Genomic DNA, 6,011 nt, shown 5'->3' on the forward strand with positions numbered 1-6,011 from the left:
TTTCTTTCTTTTGCGTGATTGCTGAGGGTAGGAATTCCAGTACTCTGTTGAAAAACAGTAGTGAGAGTGGACAACCCTGTTGTGTTCCTGATGTTAGTAGGAAAGCTCTCAGGCTTTCCCCATTGAGGATGATATTAGCTGTGGGTTTTCCATATATGGCCTTTATGATGTTGAGGTATGTTTTGTCTATCTCTACTTTCTTGAGAGTTTTTTTAATCAGGAAAGGAAGCTGTATTTTGTCACGTGCCTTTTCTGCATCTATTGAGAGGATCATGTGGTTTTATCCTTCCAGTTATTAACGTGGTGTATCATGGTGAGTGATTTGCACATATTGAACCAGCCCTGCCATTCAGGAATAAATCCTGCTTGATTCTGGTGAATAATTCTTTTAATGTACTTTTGGATTCGGTATGCTAGTATCTTGTCGAGAATTTTTGTGTCCGTGTTCATCATGGGAATTGGATGTAATTCTCCTTTTTAGCAGGTCTCTGTCTGGCTTTGAAATGAAGGTAATGCTGGCCTCATACTTGAGTTTGGAATTTTTCCTTCCCTTTCTATTTTTTGGAACAGTTTGAGAAGAATATGTATTAACTCTTCTTAATGTCTGGTAGAATTCCCCTGGGAAGTCATCTGTCCCAGTTCTCCTGTTTGTTGGGAGACTTTTGATTACTGATTGAATTTCTTTACTGTTATGGGTCTGTTCAAATTTTCAGTTTCTTCTGTCACAATGGTGGTAGTTTATATGTTTCTAGGAATCTATCTATTTCTTCAGGATTGCCCAATTCATTGAAATATAATTGATCATAATATTCTTTTATAATTGTATTTCTGTGGTGGTGTTTGTGATCTCTCCTCTTTAATTCATGATTTTATTTCCTGGAGACCTTCTTTATTTCTTTTTGATAAGTCTGGTTGAGGGCTATCAATTTGTTAATTGTTTCAAAGAACCAGCTTCTAGTTTTGTGAATCTGTTCTGTTGTTGTTTTTTTATAACATTGATTTCTGCTCTAATCTTTATTATTTCTCTTTTTCTGCTGGGTTTGGGCTTTATTTGCTGTCCTTTTTCCATGTCCTTTAGGTGTAAGGTCAGGTTGTGTATTTGAGACATTTCTTCCTTCTTTAAGAAGGCCTGGAATGCTACATACTTCCCTCTTATGACCACCTTGCTACATGTCAGAGGTTTTGGACTGTCATGTTTTCATTTTTCTTGGCTTCCTTGTACTTTTTGTTTCCTCTTTAATTTCTTGGTTAACCCATTCATTCTTAGTAGGATGTTCTTTAACCTCTGTGCATTTGTAGTCTTTCCAAATTTTTTCTGAGCTAGATAACAAGTTTCAAAGCCTTGTGGTCTGGAAATATGCATGGTATGATCTTGATCATTTTGTACCAGTTGAGGGCTTACACTACAGCATCTTTATTCATTCATCCCTTGGTTTAAATACCTCACTTGCTCTGGAGTCAAAGGTAACCCAGTTGCTCAGAGAGTAGAGTTAGGTTTATCTGAGCTTCCAGTGGGTTTATAAGTGCTGTTTGCTGTGCATACAGTATGAAATTGTCCTGGATGGGAGATTATGTCTCATGTTGCACCTTACAGGTAAGCACCCACTCAGACCTCTGCCCCAACACACTCACCAAATGCAAGCTTTCCTGTGCAGTTCTCATCGCTTTTCTTGGGTATGAGTTGCTTGACTCCCTTGGTCATATGATAGTTCTCTATCCAGGTGACATGCACATTCGTGGATAGAATCTCTGCACATGGCAGATAACAGCCACCAAATCTGAGGAGGGTGAAGACTGGGACACTGTCACTGTAGGGGGAACTGACACGGCCCAGGGAAAGCAGACAATTACTATAGGAAGTCCACTGTAGAACCCTGGGAATTCCTTGACGATGGGTCATCTGCCCAGGGTCTGCCCCAGAGGAGGATTCAGGTACTTGTTAACAGATCCCTGCATAGGTAAATGCATGGCTGAATGAGAGTGTGCTTTGAGTGAATGCATGCTTGATGCATGGTGGATCGAGGAATGCATGCAGAAAAGAATGAATGGGATTGACAAAAGCCTCAGAATCTTGCTCTTTTTTTTCCGCTTTGGCCATGTAAGATGCAAAGATGAACATTAAATACCATTTAAAAACCTACAAGGCAGGTGACCCACTCCATGACTTGATGATTCTATGAGTTGAAGATTCACGAACTCTACATCTTTACGACTCCAAGGTACTGAGATTTTACACTGGAAGGAACTAGGATTTGGAGAGTTTCAGTAATCTGCCCAAGGTCACAAGTGGCAAAGCTGGGGTTACACCAGACACAGCGTGTTTTACTGTCATGCTAGTCGGACACCCCAACTTTCAGGCTCTATGCATTTATGATTCCTGGCTTCTGAAATCATGATCTAACGACTTCTAGAACTCTTTGCAACTGGGTTTTCAGCTGTGCAGTAGAATGAGGAAAAACAATGAGGAAAAACGGCACGATTGTTAAATACTATAAGATGTTATATATTTCAGTAGAATTCATAGGAAGTCACAGTATGACATAGGCTAACACTAAGCCAAAGGCAGGGAGAGTGGGTTGTGGTCCCTACACTGACACCACAGCCCAATGCAGGGGAATGGCAGGGAAGCCACATGTTTCAGCTTGAGCGAAAGATGTGAATGTTCCATAGCCAGTGGATGGCATGGAATGTGATTGGACTTGAGAACATTACTGAGGAAAGCTAGTTTTCCCAGAAGAACAGATGGACACCCTAATGACACTGTATTTGACGAAATTAATGCAAATTGAGCAGCAGGAAACACTGGTTGTCCTCAGAGAATCAGAGAACAGCAGAGCTGAGGGTAGACCAGGGCAGACCATGGAAAGATCAAGTGCCAGGAGAGAGACTCAACCCCTCTGGGACAACTTATCCAAACGAGACCTGGGAGCGGGTGACACACAAGAACCTTCCTGCTGGTGCCTCGGCTCCCCAGAGCCATAGGAGTAGACCACAGCCACGTGTGGATTTCCTATGTGGGGATCGATGTCTTGACTGCATTGTGGTGACCCTTCAGGGAGCTGTCACCAGGCCCCGATGACATTCCAGTTAGAAATGAGTGAGTGGAATTGTGCAGGCTTGTAGAGGTTCTGCCTGCCTTTGGATCCCTTTGTTTTGTCTCAGGAGATACTAAGCTTGGGGGCTACCTTTCCCCGTGTTGAGATTCCATCCAAATCCAGAGGATTATATGGGGCTACAGTGTCTGTGATTTAAGTTTGGAGTCAGGAAGTAGGCCAAAAAAGACACAATGCATATTTTCGAGCTCAGCTTTGTCCCTAAACCTCAGAAAGGCCAGACAGAGTTGTAGGCTCAGTTTAACAACTTTTTGGACCATCTGGTGCACACATGTAGTTGTGCTTAACCTATTGAATACCTTGTGATTTTGGAGTTTTTCTGGCCCTGTGTTCATGTTTTGGTAGTTGGGTCATCATAAAGGGCATGGTCTGTCACATGGCTTCATTCAAGAGTGGGCACAGGGCCCAGACTGAAAGAAGAGCCATGTATAGAATCCCAGCCTACAGGGTTGCTTGTGGGTGAAGGGGCACGGTATCCAGTGTGTAGTGATGATTTGGTACATGCTTCAGATTTTGAAAAATTTAGTTTTACAAACCTAGGGGATGGAGTTTCTCAGGCTGTACTCACTGTTCACAGACACAAGGGGCTTGAACCAGATACCTACGCCACATCAGGATGCCCTGTTGTTAACTTCACACAGTAATAGGTGCCCCCATCCTTGGGTGACACATCACTGATGTGGATGGAATAGTCTGTTTGGTTGACCTCTGTGTTTTCCACTTGATTTACTTGGGGGAATGGGCTTCTGGAGGAAGGGAGTGGAGAGATTCTAGAAATGCTCTCAGAAAGTGATGGAACCAGCATGTTGGCTTCTATGTCACACCGGAATGGGCTCTACTCAAGAACAATGCTTGTGTCTGGAGACTCTCAGCCCACACAAGACTGATGACCCTTCATGTCCACGAGTCCATTGCCATGCACTTGCTGCCAGAGCTATTTTGCAACTGGTTGCTTGTGAGCCCTGTCTCCTCTTAGGGATCTACAGGATGTTAAGTCCAGGGTGGGGGGGCATGTTAGAGCAAGAGGAGCATGCAGAGCAGGCCCAAACTGCCCACAGGAAATGGCAAGACTCCCCTCTCCCAGGGATGTCACCATCCTCTCACATTGTCCTGGAATGACGAATTCCATGCTGGGAAGCCATCCATGGCCCCTACTGAGCATCTTTCCTGCAGCCTCCAGCATCTCTCCCTTCCTCCAACCTCCGGGAGACTTCACACCTTCCATCAGAGTCTAAAGTCTTCAGAGTTTAAAGACTGGGATATGTAATGCCTTGATAGTCAGGAGCACTGGATTTGCAAATAGATGCAGTCAAGGTTCCAATCCTGAATCCACTTCTTGGTGATTGGGCTATATACACTTTGACTTTGAAATTTTCATTTGTGTAGCTCAAATATTCAAACTGAGTTCATAGTCTGCACTCAGACATTCTCTTAACCCTTCTACCCTGTTCCGTACGTGGCACATGCTGTACACATTTGGGCAAACCAAAAAGGGACCCATGTTCTACACCCTCACTTGTCCACCCTTGTCTGCCTGCTAGAAGCCCTTTTGGTTTTACCTCCTACACACCTGTGGAATCTGTTTCTCCATCTCCATCATCTCTTGCCCAAATGAAAACTATTACTTCCTAATAGGCTACCCCCATCTTGTTCTGTCTGGCGTAAGCTCTACCTTCTCCTTCTTCCAAGGTGGTCTTCTACAACACACATCTGATTATACGCCTTCTTGCATAAACAGTTTTGTGGTTTCTCATTGCTCTTACAAACCCAGAGTGTTTGGTATATAGTATGGTGTATGGCATATCGTGTGGTATGTGGTATATGGTATATGGTATGTAGTATGTGGTATGTGGTATATGGTATGTGGTATGTGGTGTGTAGTATATGGTATATTGTATATGGTATGTGGCATATGGTATGTAGTATATGATATATTGTATATGGTATGTGGCATATGGTATGTAGTATATGGTATATTGTATATGGTATGTGGTATATGGTATGCAGAATATAGTGTATGGCATATGGTATGTGGTATGTGGTATATGGTATATGAAATGTGGTTTGTGGTATATGGTATATGGTATGTGGTAGTGTACACAATCCACCCTTCCATGACTGGCTTGGCCCCTAGAGACAAAAGGATCCCTGCCTTTTCTGGTACTGACCACAGTCTCTTATTCCACATTGGGTTCCCTGGGAAATAGGTGTTGAGATAAATATTAACAAGCAGGTCATTTTCAGGGAGTACTTTTAGGATCAAACCTGTGGAAGGGAGGAGAAGGGTGTAGGAATGTGTAAAAGAAGTTGAGCTGCCGTGAGGTCCCAATGAAGATTCAGCCGATCTCCTATGTGATCTGGTGCTAGGATGTGATTTCAGAGTTGTCCTGAGCTGGGGTGAGCGGGCTGGGCCTCTATATCCCCATGTTGGGGAGCCACTGGGTGTGGCAGGTTACCTGGCATGACCTGCGGCAAGGTGGCTGTCCTCAGCTGAGGCCATCTCAAAGAGGGTCACAGCCCAGGGCCACCTCCTGAGACCTGGTGCATCACAGCATCCACCTTGCTCTGCAGAGCCCCTTCCAACTCTGTTCCTCGACCTCAGCACATGGATTAACCGCCTCCCCCCCACACACACCCCATTGAGGTCCTTAGAACTACCCCACTCACCCAGGGGGCTTGAGGTCTCTGAGCACACCTGGACTAACCTGGGCTTTCCCACTTGGAAACATTTAGGATGACTATCATGGGGACAGAGAAGCAGCTCCTTCTGGGATCTCTGAGTGCCTGGCTCTGGAGTGAGCTCTGGCAGAGGACAGAGGAAGGAGGAGAAGGAACCTCAGAACTGGAGTGAGATAAAACCTGGGTTATGAAACAAAATATCCCGACTATTCACTTCCT

This window comes from Lynx rufus, unplaced genomic scaffold (assembly GCF_022079265.1).
Source record: "Lynx rufus isolate CCGP_SWC_20201006 ecotype Redwood Valley unplaced genomic scaffold, mLynRuf1.p SCAF_8, whole genome shotgun sequence".
Taxonomy (NCBI): Eukaryota; Metazoa; Chordata; class Mammalia; order Carnivora; family Felidae; genus Lynx; species Lynx rufus.